We start from the raw sequence: 23567 nt of genomic DNA, 5'->3' as shown, positions 1-23567 counted from the left end.
AGCTGAGACTCCACTATGTTATAAAAAGTAATTCCCACAGCTTAGGATTTGTCTACAAGTTGGATTCTTTTTTGTTTGGGGTTTTTTAAATTTAAATTAAATTAATTAGCATATATTATTAGTTTCAGAGGTAAAGTTCAATAATTCATCACTCGTATAGAACACCCAGTGCTCATTACATCACGTGCTCTCCTTAATGTCCATCACCCAGTTACCCCATCCCCCCACCCACCTCCCCTACAGCAGCCCTCAGTTTGTTTCCTATGATTAAGAGTCTCTTATGATTTGTCTCCCTCTCTGATTTTGTCTTGTTTTATTTTTCCCTCTCTTCCCTTATGATCCTCTGTTTTGTTTCTTAAATTCCACATATCAGCGAGATCATATGATAATTGTCTTTCTCTGATTGACTTATATCCCTTAGCATAGTACCATCTAGTTCCATCCATGTCCTTGCAAATCCAAGATATCGTTTTTTATGGCTAAGTAGTTTTACATTGTATATATGAACCACATCTTCTTTTTTTTTTAAGATTTTTTATTTATTTATTTGACAGAGATAGACAGCCAGTGAGAGAGGGAACACAAGCAGGGGGAGTGGGAGAGGAAGAAGCAGGCTCCCAGCGGAGGAGCCCGATGTGGGGCTCGATCCCAGAACGCCGGGATCACGCCCTGAGCCGAAGGCAGATGCCTAACGACTGCGCTACCCAGGCGCCCCTGAACCACATCTTCTTTATCCATTCATCTGTTGATGGACATCTGGGCTATTTCCATAGTTTGAGTATTGTGGGCATTGCTGTTATAAACATTGGGTTGCAGGTGCCCCTTCATACCACTATGTTTGTATCTTTGGGGTAAATACCTAGTAGTGCAATTGGTGGGTCATAGGGTAACTATTTTCAGCCTTTTGAGGAACCTCCATACTGTTTTCCACAGTGGCTGCACCAGCTTGCATTCCCACCAACAGTGTAAGAGGGTTCCCCTTTCTCTGCATCCTCGCCAACACCTGTCGTCTCCTGAGTTGTTAATTTTAGCCATTCTGACTGGTGTGAGGTGGTACCTCATTGTGGTTTTGATTTGTATTTCCCTGATGCCAAGTGATGTCGAGCATTTTTTCATGTGTCTGTTGGCCATTTGGATGTCTTCTTTGGAGAAATGTCTGTTCGTGTCTTCTGCCCATTTCTTGATTGGATTATTTGTTCTTTGGGTGTTGAGTTTGATAAGTTCTTTATAGATTTTAGATATTAGCCCTTTATCTGAAAAGGCATTTGCAAATATTGTCTTCCATTCTGTTGGCTTTGTTGGCTTTTCCTTTGCTGTGCCAAAGCTTTTTATCTTGATGAAGTCCTAATAGTTCATTTTTGCCTTTGTTTCCCTTGCCTTTGGAGACATGTCTAGCAAGAAGTTGCTATGGCCGAGGTCACAGAGATTGCTGCCTGTGTTCTTCTCTAGGATTTTGATGGATTCCTGTCTCACATTTAGGTCTTTCATCCATTTTGAGTCTATTTTTGTGTTTGGTGTAAGGAAAGGGTCCAGTTTCATTCTTCTGTATATGGCTGTCCAATTTTCCCAACACCCATTTGTTGAAGAGACTGTCTTTTTTCTATTGGATATTCTTTCATGCTTTGTCGAAGATTAGTTGACCATAGAGTTGAGGGTCCATTTCTGGGTTCTCTGTTCTGTGCCATTGATCTATGTGTCTGTCCTTGTGCCAGTACCATACTGTCTTGATGATTACAGCTTTGTAATAGAGCTTGAAGTCCAGAATTGTGATGCCACCAGCTTTGGTTTTCTTTTTCAACATTCATTTGGCTATTTGGAGCTCTTTTCTGATTCCATACAAATTTTAGGATTATTTGTTCCAGTGCTGTGAAAAGAGTTGATGGTATATTGATAGGGATTGCATTGAATGTATAGGTTGTTCTAGGGAGTATAGACGTTTTCATAGTATTTGTTCTTCTAATCCATGAGCATGGAACATTTTTCTATTTCTTTGTGTCTTCCTCAATTTCTTTCATGAGTGTTCTATGGTTTTCTGAGTACAGATCCTTTGCCTCTTTGGTTAGGTTTATACCTAGTTATCTTACGATTTTTGATGCAATTGTAAATGGGATTGACTCCTTAATTTTTCTGTCTCATTGTTAGTGTATAGAAATGCAAATGATTTCTGTGCATTGATTTTATATCCTACCACTTTGCTGAAATCCTGTATGAGTTCTAGCAATTTTGGGGTGGAATCTTTTGGGTTTTCCACATAGAGTATCATGTTATCCTCAAAGACTGAGAGTTTGACTTCTTCTTTGCTGATTCGGGTGCCTTTTATTTCTTTTTCTTGTCTGATTGCTAAGGCTAGGACTTCTAGTACTATCTTGAACAACAGTGGTGAGAGTGGGCATCCCTGTTGGATTCCTGACCTAAGAGGTAAAGCTCTCAGTTTTTCCTCATTGAGAGTGACATTCACTCTGGGCTTTTAGTAGATGGCTTTTAAGATATTTAGGTATGTTCCCTTTATCCCTACACTGTGGAGAGTTTTAATCAAGAAAAGATGCTGTATTTTGTCAAATGCTTTTTCCATATCAGTTGAGAGTGTTTTTGTCCTTCCTTTTATTAATGTGGTGTATCACAGTGATTGATTTGTGAATGTTGAACCACCCTTGCATCCCAGGCATAAATCCCACTTGGTCTCGGTGAATAATCCTTTTAATGTACTGTTGGATCCTATTGGGTAGTATCTTCGTGAGAATTTTTGCATCCATGTTCATCAGGGATATCTGTCTGTAGTTCTCCTTTTTGATGGGGTCTTTGTCTGGTTTTGGGATCAAGGTAATGCTAGCCTCAGAAAGAGTTTGGGAGTTTGCCTTCCTTTTCTATTTTTTTGGAACAGCTTCAGAAGAATAGGTATTAGTTCTTTAAATGTTTGGTAGAATTCCCCTGGGAAGCCATCTGGCCCTGGACTCCTGTTTGTTGGGAGATTTTTGACCACTGCTTCAATTTCGTTCCTGGTTATGGGTCTGTTCTGATTTTCTATTTCTTCCTGTTTCAGTTTTGGTAGTTTATACGTCTCTAGAAATATATCCATTTCTTCCAGATTGCCTAATTTTTTGGTATGTAGTTGCTCATAATATGTTCTTATAATTGTTTTTATTTCTTTGGTGTTGGTTATGATCTCTCCTCTTTCATTCATGATTTTATTTATTTTGGGTCCTTTCTCTCTCTCTCTTTTTTCTTATAAGTCTGGCCAGGGGTTTATCAATCTTATTAATTCTTTCAAAGTACCAGCTCCTAGTTTGATTGATCTGTTCTACTGTTCTTTTGGTTTCTATTTCATTGATTTCTGCTCTAATCTTTATTATTTCTCTTCTCCTGCTGGGTTTAGGCTTTATTTGCTGTTCTTTCTCCTGCTCTTTTAGGTGTAAGGCTAGGTTGTGTATTTGAGACCTTTCTTGTTTCTTGAAAAAGGCTTGTATTGCTATGTACTTCCCTCTTAGGATCACCTTTGCTGAGTCCCAAAGGTTTTGAACAGTTGTGTTTTCATTTTCATTTGTTTCCATTAATTTTTTTAAATTCTTTAATTTCCTGGTTGACCCATTCATTCTTTAGTAGGATGCTCTTTAGCCTCCATGTCTTTGAGTTGTTTCCAAATTCCCTCTTGTGATTGAATTCCAATTTCAAAGCATTGTGGTTTGAAAATATGCAAGGAATGATCCCAGTCATTTGGTATCAATTGAGACCTGATTTGTGACCTAGTATGTGATCTATTCTGGAGAATGTTCCATGTGCACTTGAGAAGAATGTGTATTCTGTTGCTTTAGAACGTGATGCTCTGAATATATCTGTGGAGTCCATCTGGTCCAGTGTGTCATTCAAAGCCCTTATTTCCTTGTTGATCTTCTGCTTAGATGATCTATCCATTGCAGTGAGTGGAGTGTTAGAGTCCCCACTATTGTATTGTTATCGATGTGTTTCTTTAATTTTGTTATTAATTGGTTTATATAATTGGCTGCTCCCATTTAGAGGCATGAATATTTACAATTGTTAGATCTTCTTGTTGAATAGAGCCTGTATTTATTTTTTATTATAATATTTTTTTATTATGTTAGTCACCGTACAGTACATCCCTAGTTTTTGATGTAAAGTTCCATGATTCATTACTTGCGTATAACACCCAGTGCACCATACAATACGTGCCCTCCTTAATACCCATCACCAGCCTATCCCATTCCCCCCCTCTGAAGCCCTCAGTTTGTTTCCCAGAGTCCATAGTCTGTCATGGTTCATTCCCCCTTCTGTTTACCCCCCTTTCTTCTTCCCTGTCTTCTACTGATCTTCCTACTTCTTATGTTCCATAAATGAGTGAAACCATATGATAATTGTTTTTCTCTGCTTGACTTATTTCGCTTAGCATTATCTCCTCCAGTCCCATCCATGTTGCAGCAAATGTTGAGAAATCGTTCTTTTTGATGGCTGAGTAATATTCCATTGTATATACGGACCACATCTTCTTAATCCATTCACCTGTTGAAGGGCATCTCGGCTCCTTCCATGATTTAGCTATTGTGGACAATGCTGCTATGAACATTGGGGTGCATATGGCCCTTCTCTTCACTATGTCTGTATCTTTGGGGTAAATACCCAGTAGTGCAATTGCAGGATCATAGGGTAGCTCAATTTTTAACTTTTTAAGGGAGAGCCTTTACTTATGATATAGTATCTTTCCTCATCTTTTATTACAGTCTTTGGTTTAAGATCTAATTTCTCTGATAGAAGGATTGCCACTCCAACTTTCTTTTGATGTCCATTGGCATGACAAATGGTTTTCCACCCCCTCACTTTCTATCTGGAGGTGTCTTTGGGTCTAAAATGGGTCTCTTGCAGACAGCACATCGATGGGTCTTGCTTTTTTATCCAATCTGATACCCTGTGTCTTTTGATTGGGTCATTTAGCCCATTTACATTCAGAGTAACTATTGAAAGATATGAATTTAGTGCCATTGTATTACCTGTAAAGTCACTGTTTCTATATATTGTCTCTGTTCCTTTCTGGTCTATGTTACTTTTGGGCTCTCTCTTCACCTAAAGGATCCCCTTTCATATTTCTTGGAGGGCTGATTTAGTGATCACAGATTCTTTTAGTTTCTGTTTGTCCTGGATGCTTTTTATCTCTCCTTCTATTTCGAATGACAGCCTTGCTGGATAAAGTATTCTTGGCTGCATATTTTTCTCATTTAGCACCCTGAATGTATAATGTCAGTCTTCTCTGGCCTGCCAGGTCTCTGTAGATGGGTCTGCTGCCAGTCTAATGTTTTACCCTTGTAGGTTATGAACCTCTTGTCCCAAGCTGCTTTCAGGATTTTCTCTTTGTCTCTGAGGTCTGCAAGTTTCATTATTATTTGTCAGGGTGTTGACCTATTTTATTGATTTTGTGAGGGGTTCTGTGTGCCTCCTAGAATTGAATGCCTGGTTCTTTCCCCAGTTTAGGGAAGTTCTCCACTATAATTTGCTCCAGTATACCTCCTGCCCCCCTCTCTCTGTTCTTTTCTCTTCTTCTGGGATTGCAATTATTCTAATATTGTTTCGGTTTATGGTATCACTTATCTCCTGAATTTTCCCCTTGTGGTCCAGTAGTTGTTTACCTCTCTTTGTCTCAACTTCTTTATTTTCCATCATTTTGTCTTCCATAGTACTAATTCTCTCTTCTGCCTCATTTATCCTAGCAGTTAGAGGCTCCATTTTTTTATTGCATCTCATTAATAGCCTTTTTAATTTCAACTTGATTAGATTTTAGTTCTTTTACTTCTCCAGTAAAGGATTCTCTAGTGTCTGCTATGCTTTTTTCAAGCCTAGCTAGTATCTTTATAATCATTATTCTGAACTCTAGTTCTGACATCTTACTTATATCCGTATTGATTAGGTCCCTGGCAGTCAGTACTGCCTCTTGTTCTTTTTTGAGGTGACTTTTTCTGTCTTGTCATTTTGGCAGAAAGTGGTCGCTTCGTATTTGTAGAGATGCAGCTATTCTTTTCTTAGATCTCGGTGTTCAGAAGGATTTGATAGCTATCGAGCTGAATTCCTGGGACCAGACAAAACTAAGGTCTCCTTCTTCTCTGCCATCTTGGACTCCTCCACAAGCTGGACTCTTTTCTAGCCCACTGAGCTGGTTTGGAATAGATACCTCCTTTTCCATGCTGCTTCCTATCAGCACCAGGATTCCCAAGTGTCCGCCCAATATCATCTTCTGACTCAGCCTAAGTCCTTTTGGGGTTCCTCTGCCCCACGCTGACTGGCCAAGCATGGATTGTATTCAAAGGTAGAGTAATGAGGACAAGGGAAGGATTACCAGTAGACAAATCTGCAAGTATAGAAGAGATAGGTACATTTTAATTAGTGTTAAAAAAGAGTTTGCAGTTTATAAAGGCTTTTATGTATACTTAATGCACTTAACCCTCAGCGTTGGGCATTATTACCCTCATAAGGTTTCAATTTCTTTGAGGATACTGTGCCAGGAAAATGCTGTATGTCCTCAGAGAAAACGATATACACTCTCTTTAGTGAAAACCAGGTATTTGTGACCTCATTTTCTCTTCATACCTTGGTTTCTAGGAACCTCAGATTCTAATGTGATGAAAATTTATGGCTTTTATCAACCTTTATAGTTAGCATGCTTTCTCTGATTCTTTCCAGCTTCATATACTCTCTTTTCTTTCTTTTGCATTCATTTCTTTATTTTCCCATATGTACCTCCTTTCAAGACATTTGAAACAGATTATGGAAACTTATACCAAGTGGTACCAAAATAAAAAGATTGGGTTAGAGGAATGGAAATTACAGAGTAGGAATAGAAAAGGGCCCCAAAAGGAAATGTCCTAGTTTATAGACAATAAGGAGACATGGCCAGAGCTTTAGGAATCTGATCCTTAGCTGCCTGTGAAAAGATAGGAAATAAAATATGCATTAGAACATTTGTACTTTTCCTCTGAGTTATATACTTCCCATGAATCACAGGAAAGTTTTCACCACTCCCAGGTAATAAAGCAATTTGCCCATTTTTTAAAAAGTCTTTTTAAGATTTCTGAGTTTTACCTTTATTTATTTATTTTTTTAAAGATTTTATTTATTTATGTGACAGAGAGACAGCCAGCGAGAGAGGGAACACAGCAGGGGGAGTGGGAGAGGAAGAAGCAGGCTCATAGCGGAGGAGCCTGATGTGGGACTCGATCCCAGAACGCCAGGATCACGCCCTGAGCCGAAGGCAGACGCTTTAACGACTGCGCTACCCAGGCGCCCTGAGTTTTACCTTTAAATCACTGATGCATTTGGAGTCAATTTTGCTGCACACTGTAAAGTGTAGTACCAACTTCTTTTTCCACAGGGCTACGCAATCATCTCTACATTTCTTAATAAGTCAACTTTACCCAACAGGTTTGAAATGCTTCTTCTATCATATGCTAACTCCCGTGTGTATTTCTATCCTATATTTCTCATCTATTCAGTTACATTGGCATTTCTCGTTGTACACTAGTTCCATATTTTTAAATTACTGTGCCATTATAAATATGTTTTCATAGTAACACTTGTTATTCTTCATTGCTTTTGTTATTTTTCATGTGTTTGCCTAACTATTCTCATCTATTTTCTCATTTAATTTTACAATTAGCTTGCCTAGTTCTAGACAAAAAATATTGGCATTTGTTGGAATCTCATTGAATTTATGAAATGTAATATAAAATTTTTAATGGCTACTTAATGTTCTTTCATATTGGTATACCCTAATTTATCTAGCCATTCTGCTATTTTGGGACCTTTAGGTTGTGGGCATTGATTGTTTTGTCCAGTTTTATTTGCCCTCTTTCTTTCAGGTAGTTGCTCCTTTTCAGTCTAATCATGTGTTTTGGTTGAAGGCCATTAAACAAAGAATCTCATCACATCCTGATAGTTGATTCAACAGACAGATTGTTGACACAGGCCAAGCCAGTTAGACTCTTTCCCTAGGATCTCTTTGAATGGGGAAGCTCATTGTAGGGTTTAGAGATGTGACGTTTTTAGCCTGCAGTTATAAGCAAGCATGGTTTTGCTTCTTGGAGAACACAGCAAGAAAGAAAAAGGCTGACATCTATAGAGTGTCCTAGTGACATAGATCTCCTGCTTCAGGTATCTCTAACTAGAATCACACTCTTGCTGGTTATGAGAGCTAAGAATCCCGTTTTGTAAAGATAGTTCCCTGCCCTCAGTTTTACTAAGGTATAATTGACAAAATTTTATATATTTACAATGTATAATTAACGATTTACTATATGTATACATTATGAAATGATTATCATAATCAAGTTAATGAACACATCCATCACCTCGCATAGTTACCACGCAGATGTAGTCTCTGGGGCACCTGGGTAACTCAGTCGGTTAAGTGTCTGCCTTGGGCTCAGGTCATGATCTCAGGGTCCTGGGATCGAGCCCTGCATCGGGCTCCCTGCTCAGCAGGGAGTCTGCTTCTCCCCTTGCCCCTCCCCTCCCCACTTCTGTGCTCTCTCTCAAATAAATAAATAAATAAATAAATAAATAAATAAATAAAATCTTCCTTTAAAAAAGATCTATTCTCTTGAAAAGTTCAAGTATACAATCCAATATTATCAACTGTAGTCACCATGCTTATTAGACCCCCAGAACTTATTCATGTTATAACTGAAAGTTTGTACACTTTGACCAACATCTCCCTATTTCTCGCACCCCACAGCCCCTGGAAACTACTCTTCTAGTCTCTGTTTCCATGAGTTTGACTTTTTTAGAGTCCACATACAAGTGAGAATATACAGTATTTCTCTTTCTGTCTGGCATATTTCACTTAGCATAATATACTCCAGATTCATCCATCTTATCACAAATGGCAGGCTTTCCTTCTTTTTTATGGCTAGGTAATATTGCATTTTATATTTATATATATATATATATATATATATATATATATATATATATATATATATATATATGACACATTTTCTTTATTCATTCATCTGTAGATAGACACCTAGGTTGTTTCCATATTTTGGCTATTGTGAATAATGCTGCAAAGAACATTGGAGTGTAGATATCACTTCAACATAATGATTTCATTTCCTTTGGATACATACCCAGAAGTGAGGTTGCTGGATTGTACGGTAGTTCTATTTCTTGTTTTTTGAGGAACGCTTATAGTGTTTCCATAGTAGCTGCACCAATTTACATTCCCACCAACACTGTATAAGCTTTCCCTTTTCTTTATATCCTCGCCAACATTTACTAGCTTATCTTTTTGGTAATAAATCATTCTAGCAGGTAGATAAACTATAAAACTATAAAAATAGTTTTAATTGAAGTAGTACTGAACAATATAAAAGATACTTTCACTCCTTTCCTCCTTCCATGCCTTTGTTTAGATGCGAGCATCTTATTGAGCACTGGGTATCCTCTAAATTTCAGTTATGGCCTTTCCACCGATATCCTATTCTGTTCCTTCCTGCATCCTGCATCCAAACTGCTTTAGGACTACACCTTTGCCGTTCTTGCCTTTGAAACCTCTTCTGGGACTCCTAGGTCCTCCTATTTTCTGATTTGATAGCACTGTTATAATTCACCATTCACAAGAAGCATGTTCAGAGCCTTCACAGGCCCCCACCTTTGCTAAGTTGAAATGCTTGTTCATGTTTTCTTCTGAGCTGAAGTTTTTGTGCAAGATATGTTTGTATCCTAAGGCTAGCTCTTCGGTCATCATGGACATTTTTCATTTCATTCGATTGCTGTTTTTCACAAACACTTTTTAAAATCTCTTCATAAATTACTATATGCTGTATAAGATTCAAGACAAATGGAGGTCAGTGAAAACACACATGACCAGCTAGTTTCATACATTAGCCCAGTGATGCATCCTTTACCTGGCCTGTGGTCTTGTGATAAGTGCTCTCTAAATGTTTGCCTGAAGAAAATGACCCATTACTAGAATTACACAAAGCTTTGATTATTAAGTCAACAGAGTGTTACTTCATTTTTTTCCTGTATTTTTTCTATTTGCATTCAGTATTAACTCAAAATTTTGTTTTTTTGAGGGAAGAACACACATCTGATTCCTCCTCCATATCACTTCCAAGTGCTTACTAATTTATTTAATGGCTGAATGAATTTCTTATACACAGTTTTTCCCAAAGCACCTGGCACAGCAAATCACTCAATAAAAATTTGTTGAATGAAGTATGAATATATGAATGAATATGGAATGAAAGAGTATACAATGGATCAATGAACTAAGTGTTTTCAAAGTAGAAATGTTCTGAATATCAGAGTGTTACATCAATCTGATTTGTCAGTATAACAAAGAATTCAGATGGTCCCGACTTCTGATGGTCAACTTGTGATTTTTCAACTTTATAAGTTGGTGTGAAAGTGATACACAGACTATACTTGGAATTTTGAATTTGGATCTTTTCCCGGGCTGGCAATATGCGATACAATCCTCTCTTGTGATGCTGGGCAGGGCAGGGAGCTGCAGTTCCCAGCCAGCCATGTGATCATGAGGGCAAACAACAGAAACGCTGACAGTCATTCTGTCTTCAGACAACCATTCTGTTTTTCTCTTTCACCACAATATTCAATGAATTACATGAGAAAATCAGTACTTGATTATAAAAGAGCCCTCGTGTTGAGATGATTTTGCCTAACTGTAGCCTAAAACAAGTGTTCTGACCACACTGAAGATAGGCTAGCCTAAGCTATGATGTTCAGTAGGTTAGGTGTAGTAAATGCCTTTTTACCTGATGATAGTTTCGCCTCATGATGGGTTTATCAGGATGTAACCCTGTCATAATTTGAAGGAGATCATCTCTCTCTCTCTCTCTCTCTTTTTAAATTACAAAGCTACTTTTAATACTTCGGGGTAAGCCCCACAGGAAAAAAAACCACTGGGAAGAGGTAACCCCCACGACCCCAGGCGTGGCCCAGGGGGAAAGAGGGTACCTGAGGGGAAGGAAGCACAGAGGGCACCTGCCGCAGACTCAGGGCAAAGGGAGTGCCATCGGGGCTGGGACCTGTGAGCAGTAGAGGAGAAGACGCAAGCGTGGTGGGACGGGCTCCAGGCACGCAGGCGAAGGGCAAGAGGGTTGGACACGAAGCCACAAAGCTACTTGGGTTCCTCCTTCTCTTTGGCCCTTTTCTGCTTCTGCCGCATGAACTCTGAGTCCGTGGGGTAGACACGATGGGGCCCTCCGCTTGCAGGCAGCAGCAGAAAGCCTGTCATCTCGGCGCCTTCCCTTCCCCCAGTCACTCCGCATTTTCATATTCTTCTGGCGGGTGAGTTCGTGCTGATTTCCGCAGGTCATGGAGACGGCAGAGGCTCCGGCCTGCCACTGTTGTGTCCCCTTGTTCTGTCCAATCCTATATTTCTCTTATTAAGCAGGATTTCTCAATCTGACGACATTTTGGGTCAGATAATTCTTTGACGTGTGGGGCTGTCGTGTGCACTGTGGGGTGCTTAGCAGCATCCCTGGCCTCTACTCACTAGATGCCAGGAGCTTCCACCACCCCATTTTGACCATCAAAAATGTCTCCAGCCATTGCCCAGTGTCTGCTGGGGAAGGGGGGTGGTGATAAAATCGCCCTTAGTTGAGAACCATGGGTCTTAAGATCCTTTGCTTTGTTTACTCCCTTCTCTCCAGCTACATGTTTAATAATGTGTAAATCATTTTTAAACGTCTTTCTGTCCCTCCAGAGACAGAGTGGACACTGGCAGATCTCAGTAGTCTAATGCGCATTTGTCGTTCCCCTCTTGGCTTGAGGAACTGCAGGACTTTCTATTTCTAACAGATATCACTTGCCTATCATCAGCATTTTCAGGCTGAATCTAGCTGTCAGGCTTTGTTATGTTGAAGCTGCTGTTGCCAACTTCAGGAAGCAAGAACAACAAAAAACGCCTTCTGACTTCCCTAGCCAGTAAGTCCTGTTTGACAGATTTAATTCACATAGATACTGAGGCATTTCATTAATAGATGATGAGCTGTCATTTCTGAACTGTTTTCTTACTCTTCGGCGAAAGAAGGGGATTTGCTTCTTAAACAATGGAACCATTCTTGATTGTGTCTCATGAAGAGAGAGGCTGATTGGGCAAGGTAGTGGGTAGACAGTTACCTATTGTATTAGTCATCACTTCCTGTGTAATAAATTACTCCCCAAACTTTGGGGCTTTAAATAACAAGCATGTATGGTCTCAGTTTCTGTGGGTCAGGAATTCAGGAGCAGCTGAGCCTGGAGTTTCTGGTTCAGGGTCTCTCCCAAGGTTGCAGTCAAGATGTCAGCTGTGGCTGCAGTCAGCTGAAGTTTTGATTGAAGCTGGGCTGGGGAATCCGTTTCACTCACATGGCTGCTGGCAGGTAGGGCTAGCAGAGTTTGGAAAACAAACAATAAATACCGCAGGATGCCCAGTTCAATTTGCATTTCTGATAAACAATAAATAATTTTGCAATAGAAGTCTGTAGTATTTGGGACATACTTTTACTGTTATTCATTGTTTATCAGAAATCCAAATTTAATTGGCACTCTTTTTTTGAATCCCATAACCTTATTGGCAGTAGGCCTTGCCATGTGGGCTTCTCCAAAGGGCTGTTACAGTGTCCTTATGGTGTAATGGCCAGCTTCTCTGAGAACAAGTGACAAAGGTAGAAACTGCATGGTATTCTCTGATATAATCTCAGAAGTCACATGTTATCATTTCTGCCAATTTCTCTTGGTCACATAGACCATTCTCATTCAATGTAGGAGGGGATTATACAAGGGTATGATCATAGGGTGCCATCTTGGAGGCTGATTCCCACATCTATAATGTGGGATTTGAGGGCTGCTGATAAGATCTCCCTCACTCTCTAAATATTACCTATTTGTGAAAGGCAGACTTCTAAGATAACCCTTAATGAGTTATACCCGTGTATAATACCTTCTCTTTGAATGTGGGCAGAGCCTGGGACTTGCTTCTAGCCAACATAATAAGACAAAGGTGATAAGATGTCACTCCCTTGATTAGGTTATATTATATGGCAAAGGTAATAGGATTTCATTATCATAATTCTTTTACAGTATATGAGTCCCTTTTAGCCTACTAGAGCAAGAGACTCTCCTTGCCTTGAAGGAGCTGCCTTGTTGAGAGACCCGCTAGAGGGTCTGTGTGTGACAAGATGGGTTGACTCTAGGAGTAGAGAGTGGCCCTCAGCCGACGTGAACAAGAAAGAGGGGATCTCAGTTCTACAGTGGCAAGGAACTAAATTCAGCTAACAGCCATGTGAGCTTGGGAGAGGACCTCGGACTCCCAAAAGGAATGCAGCTCTGGTGTCACCTTTATCATACCTTCGTGAGACCCTGAAGTAGGGGACCCAGCTAATCTGTACCCAGGGTTTTGAGGCATAGAAACTGTGAGAGAATAAGTGTATGATGTTTTAAACTGCTAAGTTTGTAGTCATTTGTTACAAAGCAATAGATAACTAGTTCACCCTTCTATCTTTCGCACTATATTGGGGCTGATATCTACCCTTGGGAGAGTATTATTAAATCTTACTCCCTTCTCATGCCCTCTATTAAAATTTGTGCACTTTCACAATGTGCCTGAAAAGATATATAAAGCCAATTTGCAAAACTTGATCCAACAAGTAATTGTAATTAAATGTGGAGAGTTGTTAAGATAGGTGAACAACAGGGGACTTGGAGTGTACAGCAGGATGAGCTAAAATAGTCTAGGAATTCAAGAAAGGGCTTCTGGAGAAAGGGATATTGAAAGTTGGAAGAGCAAGAATTATTTAGGCAAAAAAGGAGGGATGCAGAGTGTGAAGGCAGAGAACTTTTAAAATTGTCAACAACTGTGGTATGACAGGAAAAGTGCATAAATCCTAAGTGTGCAGATGGATACATTTTCACAAAGCGAACACCCATGCAACTGTTGTTCAGATCAAGAAACAGTGTGACCTGCCTCCCAGAAGCCTACCTGTGTCCTGTTCCAGAGAGGAACCTACCCTTCTCCTCTGCAAGGGTAACCCTGTCCTAATTTGTAACATCATAGTTTAATTTTGATTCTTTATACTTTATAAACTTGGACTAATATGGCACATGCTCTTCTGTACCTGGCTTTCCTCCCCAGTGTTATGTTTGTGAGAGGCATTCATGTTGTTACATTTAGCTGTAGTTACTTTTGTCTCATGGCTGCACAGTATTGCCTTTTAAGGGGATACCACGTTGATTCCTGTTCATGTGGATGAACTGGGTTATTTCCCCTTTGGGACTGTTGTATACAGTGCTGCTATGAACATCCTTGTGCATGGCTTTGGTGAACAACAACATATGTTGAACAGATATCTAGAAGTGGAATTGGGTGATAGGATGAAGACATCAGACTTTTGAAATCAAGGAGTGAGGCATCTAATGTGGTTTATAGGAAACCAAGCACTCTAGCACCAGTCTACCTTCCCAAGCTTGGTTTAGACCATTTTCTGAAATACAAGAGAGTAGTCAAAACAGATGGCAGAAAGCTAGGTCAGTTCTAGATGGCTCACTGCCCTGCAAACCATGCTCAAATTTGGACTTTATCCTGAGGAGCCACTAAAAGGTTAAAGTAAGTGAAAGATCAAAATTCATTTTTGTCAATCCTTAAGTATTTAACTCTAATTACTTGCTAAACACAATGCTAGACACTGCAATAACACCCAAAATATCAAAACACAATTCATATCTCTGGCTAAAGTTTGAAGAATGAATTGAAAGGAAGCAAGCCTGGTGCATGGAGACAAATTGACTGCTATTTCAGTAGTTGTGGACCACAGAAGTATTTGATCTTATGAGGGTTTATTGACTCTGGTATTGATGTTTTCTGAAGTGAAGGACCTTGCATCGAATCATTGTTTTTTCCTGGATCAGCCAGAGGACTTAACTGGCACTTTTCACAGAAGAAATGGGAAGGCTGGAGGAGCTGCTGGTTTGCTTTTGTTGGCTATCAGGCACTCCTGCAGTAGTCATGCACTCTGCAAATGCTACTGTAAAGAAAATAAGAAAAGCCTGAGGGCCACTGTCTTAATGGGGCTTTTGACCATAGTAACATTGCTGGCTGGGGAAAGAAGCATGATTCCAACACTTACTTACTTACTTAATTTATTTGCTAGATGGAGGGGGAGGGGCTGAGGGAGAGAATCTTCAAGCAGACTCCCCGCCGAGTGTGGAGCCCAACACAGAGCTTGATCCCATAACCCTGAGATTATAACCCGAACCGAAACCAAGAGTCAGACGCTTAACCTGCAGAGCCACCCAGGTGCCCCTGATTCCAACACTTTAGTATTAGACATGCAGACTCATGCTTGGGCCAAGAGGACATCCTTGATACCCTCTAGTAGACTTGTGTGGTCAACGCATCCTCCTCTATACACTGAGATGGTTCTGTCCAAAATGGCCCTTTCCCCGTGTCATGACCAGGCTTCCGCCATCATGCTGTCTTTATTCATCCCCACTGAGGTTTCACCGTCACATCTACTGCATGCACACATTCATAGTGCCCCCCTGTTCACTCTCTTTAGAGAAAGCTAACTCTCTAAATAGGGATGTGCTCATCCTCTCCAGCAAGGATTGTACCTGCCTGAGACCTGTTTCGTGTCTATTCCTCATGTATCCATCATCCACTTTCCACCCTCCACTGTTTCTCAGCCTTTCATAATCTTTCTCACCACTCTGTATCCATTCACTAAATCCTATGTGTTCTACCTCAGAAAACCCTCTTATGACCAGTTTTTTCTTTCCACCCCTACTGCTGACATTCTCTCTGTTTCAGGCACTCTGCATCTCTTGAATGACCCCAACTGACCTTGCTCATTCTCCCTACCCTACTTCATTTTCTTCATATGACCAGAAAGTAGTGCCTTGTTGACACTGTTCTTCCAGCTGCAATTAGCATTCTTTACAGTAGCATTTGCAGAGTGCATGACTACTGCAGGAGTGCCTGATAGCCAACAAAAGCAAACCAGCAGCTCCTCCAGCCTCCCCATTTCTTCTGTGAAAAGTGCCACTTAAATCCTCTGGCTGATCCAGGAAAAAACAATGATTCGATGCAAGGTCCTTCACTTCAGAAAACATCAATACCAGAGTGAATAAGCCAATTAGAGCTTCTGAGACTGTTGCCGTTCATTCTGTAAAACCTATGATCACTGATCTGGAAAGTGATGAGATGCATGGGCCCAGAATGGACCCACTTTCCTTGGTGTTGGTCAAAAGAGGCAATTGTTTCTTAGCCCTCTAAAAGTTCAGTCTTGGCCCAGATCTCACAGTTGTACTACTAATCCATTGTCTACATACCTTCCCCCAATGTGCAGCTGCTTAAGTTTTAGGACTCCCCTCAGACCTGTTCTTAATATATCACTCAGTGTTGATAATACTGCCGTCTACTTCTCCCGGCACTGTGTCCCCAACTCCTTATAATATCTCACCGTTATATCCAGTCTTGAGCTGCTATCCATTCTGTTTCAAAGCTTATCTCATGGCAGCCTCTTTTCTCCACCTCTTCTGCGATGCCTTAATTCAAACCCTCATCGTCTCTGGAATCATTTGCAACTGACCTCCCTGTCACCATTCCCTCTTCAGTAATTTATTTACAATTACCCAGACTCTTTCTCAAATACTAAACTGCAGTGTTACTCTTAAAAACCTTCTAAGATTACCTCTATAAGGGTATATATTTTGTGGCTATTTAATAATATTCCATGGTATGAGAGGCTACATTTTGTTTATCCATTTATCAGTGAATGAACATTTCAGTTGTTTCTAGCTGTTGGTGATTGTGAATAGTGCTGCTATAAATATTTGTATACAAGTTTTTATTTGAATACCTGCTTTCCATTCTTTTGGGTATTTACCTAGGAGTGAAATTGCGGGGTCATATGGTAACTCTATGTTTAACTTTTTGAGGAGCTGCTGCACTGTTTTGCCAGGGGCTGCACCATTTTACATTTCCACCAGCAAAGTATGAGGGTTCAAATATCTCTACATCCTTGCCAGCACTTGCAATTTTCTGTGTTTTGATTATAGGCATCCTAGTGCATGTGAAGTGGTAACTCACTGTGGTTTTGACTTACATTTCCTTAATGACTAGTGATGTTGAGTACCTTTCATGTGTTTATGTGCCATTTGTGTATCTTTTTTGGAGAAATGTCTATTCAAGCCTTTTGCTCATTTGTCCTTAGGATTGGTTTTTTTGTTTGTTTGTTTGTTTTGTTTTGTTTTTTGTATTGTGTTCTAAAAGTTCTCTTTACATTCTGGATATGAGACTCTTATCAGATATATGATTTGCAAATATTGTCTCCCATTGTGCAAGTTGTCTTTTCACTTTTATGATAGTGTCCTTTCATGCACAAAAGTTTTTAATTTTAATGAAGTACGATAACTACTTTTTCTTTTGTTGCTTGTGCTTTTGGTGCCAGAACTAAGAATCTATTGACAAATCCAAGACTAACTTTTAAATTTCCATTTCCCACCATGAAGCTTTATCCTATGGTTTACCCAAAAATTCCTGGAAAGCCATTTCTCTTCTTTCTAGATCCAATTCAAATACCACCTTGGTGAATTCTCAAAACCCACAGGGAGTGTTACTTATTTAAATACCTCCCTGCTTCAGACAGTGATCCTACCTCTGTACTCACTGGTATGTCTATGTATCTGTGTCTTTCTTTTTCTTTTAAGATTGTGGTGCTTTGAGCCCAGGGATGAATTTTATTTTGTTCTGAAGCCTATGCTTTTAGTAAATGCTCCATGTTTGTGGAATGGATGGATGAACAAGCAGTTATGAGAAACAACACATTCTCTTATTATGTTGCTTTAAAGCCACTCCTTGTAGCCTGTCGGTTTGGGGGGGACGCAGATTTCCCACTGAAAGGGTCAGATAGATGTAAGACTGATTGAAATACATGGCATTGTCATTTGGCACTGAACACCCAGCAAGGTTCTTCTTGTCTCACCTATTCCCTATGGCCCTTTTTGGAGACCTCCCAATTCTCTGAAACTCCCTGTGACCCTCTTTACATGAGAAGGCAGGAGAGGGGAATCTCATATAAGATCTAACTTGGCTTCATATTTGTAAAGGGATATCCCACATCCTATTTTATTTGAAGCTAGGGATATGCTATTAATAAGGAGAAAAAGTCATCATGGGATTTAGGAACTCTTTCACAGGAATATATAAAAAATGAACACTATCTGGCTGCCTGAATTTTAATCTATTCTCTGATTCCAAATGTAGTTGTAATAAGATACAAGACTACCTTTACTTTGGTTTCTTTTTTTTTCCCCTTCTGTTCCTCTTCAGTATCCCATGCTTTCTCTTATTCACCCCTTTTGTCTCAGTATTGGGGCATCAGAGAGACTATGCTTTCAATGAAATACCATTTTTTGGACTTAATGGTTTTTGTAGTTCATGAGGGTAGTAGATGAGGGTTCACATCACCTTTCAGAGTAGCAAGAGCCACCTGTCTGCATTGATAGAGCTCTTCTTAGGTTGAGATGAGAAGTGGCCTTGACTTTCTACTTGGGGAGCCATGATGTCACAGAGGAGCCACACCCCTTGTGGTAATAAGCTCATAGCCCATTGGTAGATAGCATCTATGCCCGCATGAGGCCATGACAGTGTAACCTTTGCAGTGTCCCACATTAGTTCTACACAGTTAATTCCAATAATTCACAAAAGCCCTCACATTCTTAGGGAGAGACAGCCCATGCTCTAGCCACAGTAACAATCAAACCCCAAAACAAGAATTAAAGCTGTCTAGCTGTCTTATCTGAAAGCCAGCCATTCAGTGTCAGTCTCACACTTTGACAGTCACCTAATGGGAAGCCGCTGACTTTGAACATGTTTCCAAGATTGACCACTCCTGTATCTTTGACAGTGTAACCTCAAAACAAACCCATCCCCTAAATCAGCAGTTTGTTTTGCTCAGAGAGACTGGGCCTGACCAGTAAAACTCTCTCTCCCTTAAGAAATAAACTCAGGCTTTTGATTTCAGAAATTGTGTCATGGTCTTATTCTTTGTCAGTTTTCCATTACCTTTGGAAGGTCTGCATATGGCAGTATTACAAGGTTCAATCATCTATGCTATGCATAATATATCATGCTGCAGATGATGGTTATTGAGCTTAAAGGTGTATCCATGCTATGTATATGATGCTAAGTCTTGTAGTTACTGAGCATAAAAAAAGGTACATTTTACATAGTCACAGGTTAAGAGAGAGATTGTGTCTAAGGTGATTGGATAAGCATTTCATTTATCCAAAATTTAAACCCTTTCTGTTCTTGTAGTTTAATTTTTTTGATTGTTGGTTAGACAATTGAGTTTTCAAATGCGTGGTCCTTGGGCCTAATTTAGCATGTGAATGTGCTCTTAAAAATACTTGAAGCAACATTTAGAGAGTCTGGAAATTTCACATTTCAGTCTAGATTTCCATATTTTCTTGAAAAACAGCGGTAAATTTGGGTATTTCAGGGCCTCCGTTGCTGCCTAGCAGTGCTCTGCACTGATGAAGGAGCTGCTCATGTTGTCTGTAAAATGGGTGTACGCTCCCTTCTTCATCACAGTCTCAGGCCTCTCTGTCCCTGCCCCAACAGGGAGAAAGATTGCCAGTGTCCCTTAATCTTTTCTCTCTTGTTCGTCTTACCATAAGGACATACTCCTCTGCACAGAATTCTCTGTCAGAGAGTGAGCATTACACTTCATGTACAGGCTCTTAAATTTGACCCCTTTGACCAATTTAAAAAAGGCAGCTTGTGTTATAGGCCCTTTTCCCTCAGTGGTGTGGCATCCTGATTTCAGATTCTTTCAAGGATATAAATTTTAAGTATTTGTACCTCCCTATTTTGGAGGCTTTTGTCTTTTCTCCTCATTTCTTCTATTAATAGCATATTCTTCCTTAAAAAAAAATTTCAGCCCCTGTGTTTAGCTTCTATGGTAGATGATAAAAATGGCCACAAGTTATTCTATTTTTTCTATCCATGATCTATGAGAGTGTTCTCCCACACTGACTCTGAGCTGGCCTTGTGACTTCCTTTGGCCAATGGGGCATTAACAAATAAGACGCGAGCAAAGGCTTGGGAAATGTTTGTACACTGGGGCTTGCTCCCTTGCTGAGCTTCAGAACCGTGACCACCATCACGTGAATGAGCCCAGGTTAGCCCACTAATGCAGATGATGAGAGACACATGGCTAGGTCATCCTTATCCCCCCAGCTCATATTCATCTAATTGCTAGACACGTGAGAGAGCTCATCCTAGACCATCCAACCCCAGTCAAGCTGGTGCAAACCGGAAGAATCATTTAGCTGACCCACCGAATATTTGAGAAATGATAAATTTTTGTTGTAACAAATTTTTGTTTAAGCTGCTAAGTTTGGGGGTGGTTTATTATATAGCAAAAACTAACAGATACAACCTAAATTAAAGAACATTCTATTACCAAAAAAAGACCTGCATTTTTCAAAAAAAAAATGTCAATATCATGAAAGAAGAGAAAGACCAAAGAACTGTTCCAGATTGGAGGATAACAAAGAACCATGAAAATTAAACGTAATATGTCATATTAGATTGGATCCTGGACTGTGTGGGGGAAATGCTCTAAGAGACATTGCTGGGACAATTGAAAAAATTGTAATGTGGACTATGGAATAGATAATAGTATTGTCTTGAATTTGGTAATTATATTGTGGTTATGTAAGAAAACATCCTTTCCCTTGGGAAATATACACTGAAGTGTTCTGCGATACAGTGGCATGATTTATGTAACTTACTCAGAGAAAAATACTAATAATGATACTCTCAGAGGATAATAATAATAATAATAGGTGAGAGAGAAGGAGGAAGAAGATGAAAGAGGAAGAGGAAGAAGGTAGAAGACAGAATTATAAAGCAACTGTAGCAAATATTAAAAATTGATCAGTCTTGGGGCGCCTGGGTGGCACAGCGGTTAAGCGTCTGCCTTCGGCTCAGGGCGTGATTCCGGCATTATGGGATCGAGCCCCACATCAGGCTCCTCTGCTATGAGCCTGTTTCTTCCTCTCCCACTCCCCCTGCTTGTGTTCCCTCTCTCGCTGGCTGTCTCTATCTCTGTCAAATAAATAAATAAGATCTTTAAAAAAAATAAATAAATAAATAAAAATTGATCAGTCTGGGCAAAGTTATATAGGGGTTCTTTATACTATTTTTGTATCTTTAAGTTTTAAAGTGTTTCCAAAAAAGGGGGCGCCTGGGTGGCTCAGTCATTAAGCATCTGCCTTCGGCTTAGGTCATGATCCCAGGGTCCTGGGATCGAGCCCCGTGTCGGGCTCCCTGCTCAGCCCCACTACCTTCTCCCTCTCCCACTCCCCCTGCTTGTGTTCCCTCTCTTACTGTCTGTCTCTTTGTCAAATAAATAAATAAAATCTTTAAAAAAAATAAAATGTTTCAAAAAAGGTAAAAAGGAAAACTCAACAATTGAGGAAATAAAAAATTAACTGATACAGCTTCCTTCACAAACTTCCTAACAACACTATATTAATACATTTGTTTTAGGCACAAGCCAAGATACTTATTTATGTAGACATCAGAACTTGGGGCTTATTATCGAAATGGGACATGGAGAATGCTGAAACCATGTGCATTTTATGCCCAGTACATGTAAACAGAAGCCTTTTAAAAATATGTGGTATAAAGGGTACTAGGTAGGAAAAAGAAAATCTGGATTTTTGTCTTGGTTCTGCCACAACTATCTTTATATTTTAAAGCAAGTTATTCAATTCTCTTGGCCTCAATTTTCTCCCTAGATTAAATGGAGAGGTAATTTGTTAAGGTTCCTATTGCTGCTAACATTTATAAAATAGTTATAAAACAAAATCACATGTGATGATCGGTGACTTCTAGTGGTGTCATCTTAGTGATTCTTTGTTATTATGTGATAACTACACATAACATATATTTATGGTTATAGTTGGGTGCCTCATTAAATATATGGATGTATAGTGAGCCCAGGCTTGAGTTATCATGTGGTTGCCCCTGTAGAAGCTAGGCTATCTGGGATGATACTAGCAGAAAAAGATTTTTACATGATCATGATGTTGGAAGCCTCCATTGGTGATCAGGGTAAGTGGTACAGATTGTGAGGACTGGGATTGGTAAGGATCAACCCCTTCCCCATATACACACATACATATACCCATAGCTCCCCAAGATGACACAGGAAAGAAGAATCACAATGACAGAAATGACAGGGTGGCATATGGAATAGAAAGACACATTATAATCTGGAAGACATGTAGTTGATTGCCCATAGGGAAGACTTGTATTTTTAGCAGCACTAAAACTTAGCCCAAATAAGAAGGCCCATGTCAGAGTGGAAAAAATGTCCTGGACCCTTTTGTTATTGTCAGGGATTTGGGGCATATAACACAAAATAGCATTTTTAAGACAAGTGGTAGTATCTCTGGCTCTTGGTATCCTCTAGTCTTATTCTGCATCCTCACCATCTCGCCTCCTTCTCTCTGGCTTACTTTCACATTTCACCCCTCCTGCTCCATTTAACTCTTTTTTTTCCCCTTCCAAAGGCTAGTGGCACTCATGAGTAATATTTAAGCATGTTGGAAGTCTCTCAGGGGAAGGATGATATTTTTAAAAACTTTTTTTATTGATGTAAGTGTACAGCTTAATGAATTCTCACCAACTGAATCTGCTCTGTAACGGGCACCTCCCTCCTTCCAAAAGAGAATGTCACCTGCCTCCCACAAGCCATTCTCACATCTATTCCCATTCAATAGCTTCTTCCAAGGGTAGCCGTCATTTTGACTTCTTCTTCTTCTTTTTTTTTAAGATTTTATTTATTTATTTGACAGAGAGAGAGACAGCCAGCGAGAGAGGGAACACAAGCAGGGGGAGTGGGAGAGGAAAAAGCAGGCTCCCAGCAGAGGAGCCCGATGCGGGGCCCGATCCCAGAACGCCGGGATCACGCCCTGAGCCGAAGGCAGACGCCTAACGACTGCGCCACGCAGGCACCCCCGTCATTTTGACTTCTAACGGGGTAGATGAAATGTGTCTGTTTGGAACTTCATATAAATGGAGTCACACAGTAGGTATCTCTTGTATCTTTTGCTCAATATTTGTGAGATTCACCCATACAGGTGCACGTAGCTGTAGTTTGTTCATTTTCATGGCCATGTAGTATTACATAGAAGATACGCTACAATCTATTTGTCCATTCTATTCTTAGTGGGCATATGTAACATTTCTGCATTTTAGTTGTTATGAATAGTGCTTCTTCGATCATTCTGGTACTTAACTTTGGGTAAATATGTATATGCATTGGGTGTAAACCTGGCCATATGGGATGTATGTACTCAACTTCTGTAGATGCTGTGAGGGCGCTATTTTACAAGTGCCTTTTATAGGCCAAGAACTTGCCATACCATCTCGATGAGTCTTCACAAAATCCTTTCAGGATCTTATTATTGAGCTTATGCTGTTGCTGAAGACTTTGAGGTTTAGAAGGGTTAAATAAATTGTGCAAGCCCCATTATTGCTTGGGCTG

The 23567-nt window shown here is 39.9% G+C and overlaps 1 protein-coding gene and 1 pseudogene across 1 annotated transcript in view; one reads left to right on the top strand and one right to left on the bottom strand.

Moving 5' to 3' along the window:
• Positions 1 to 23567, top strand: part of FANCB (FA complementation group B) — a 275840-nt gene that overhangs the window by 92593 nt on the left and 159680 nt on the right. The gene's annotated exons all lie outside the window — the stretch shown is intronic.
• LOC113240814 (small EDRK-rich factor 2-like) lies at positions 11068 to 11339 on the bottom strand (annotated as a pseudogene).

The sequence above is a fragment of the Ursus arctos genome, chromosome X (genome assembly GCF_023065955.2).
Source record: "Ursus arctos isolate Adak ecotype North America chromosome X, UrsArc2.0, whole genome shotgun sequence".
Taxonomy (NCBI): Eukaryota; Metazoa; Chordata; class Mammalia; order Carnivora; family Ursidae; genus Ursus; species Ursus arctos.
This window is presented reverse-complemented; position numbering and strand designations above follow the sequence as displayed.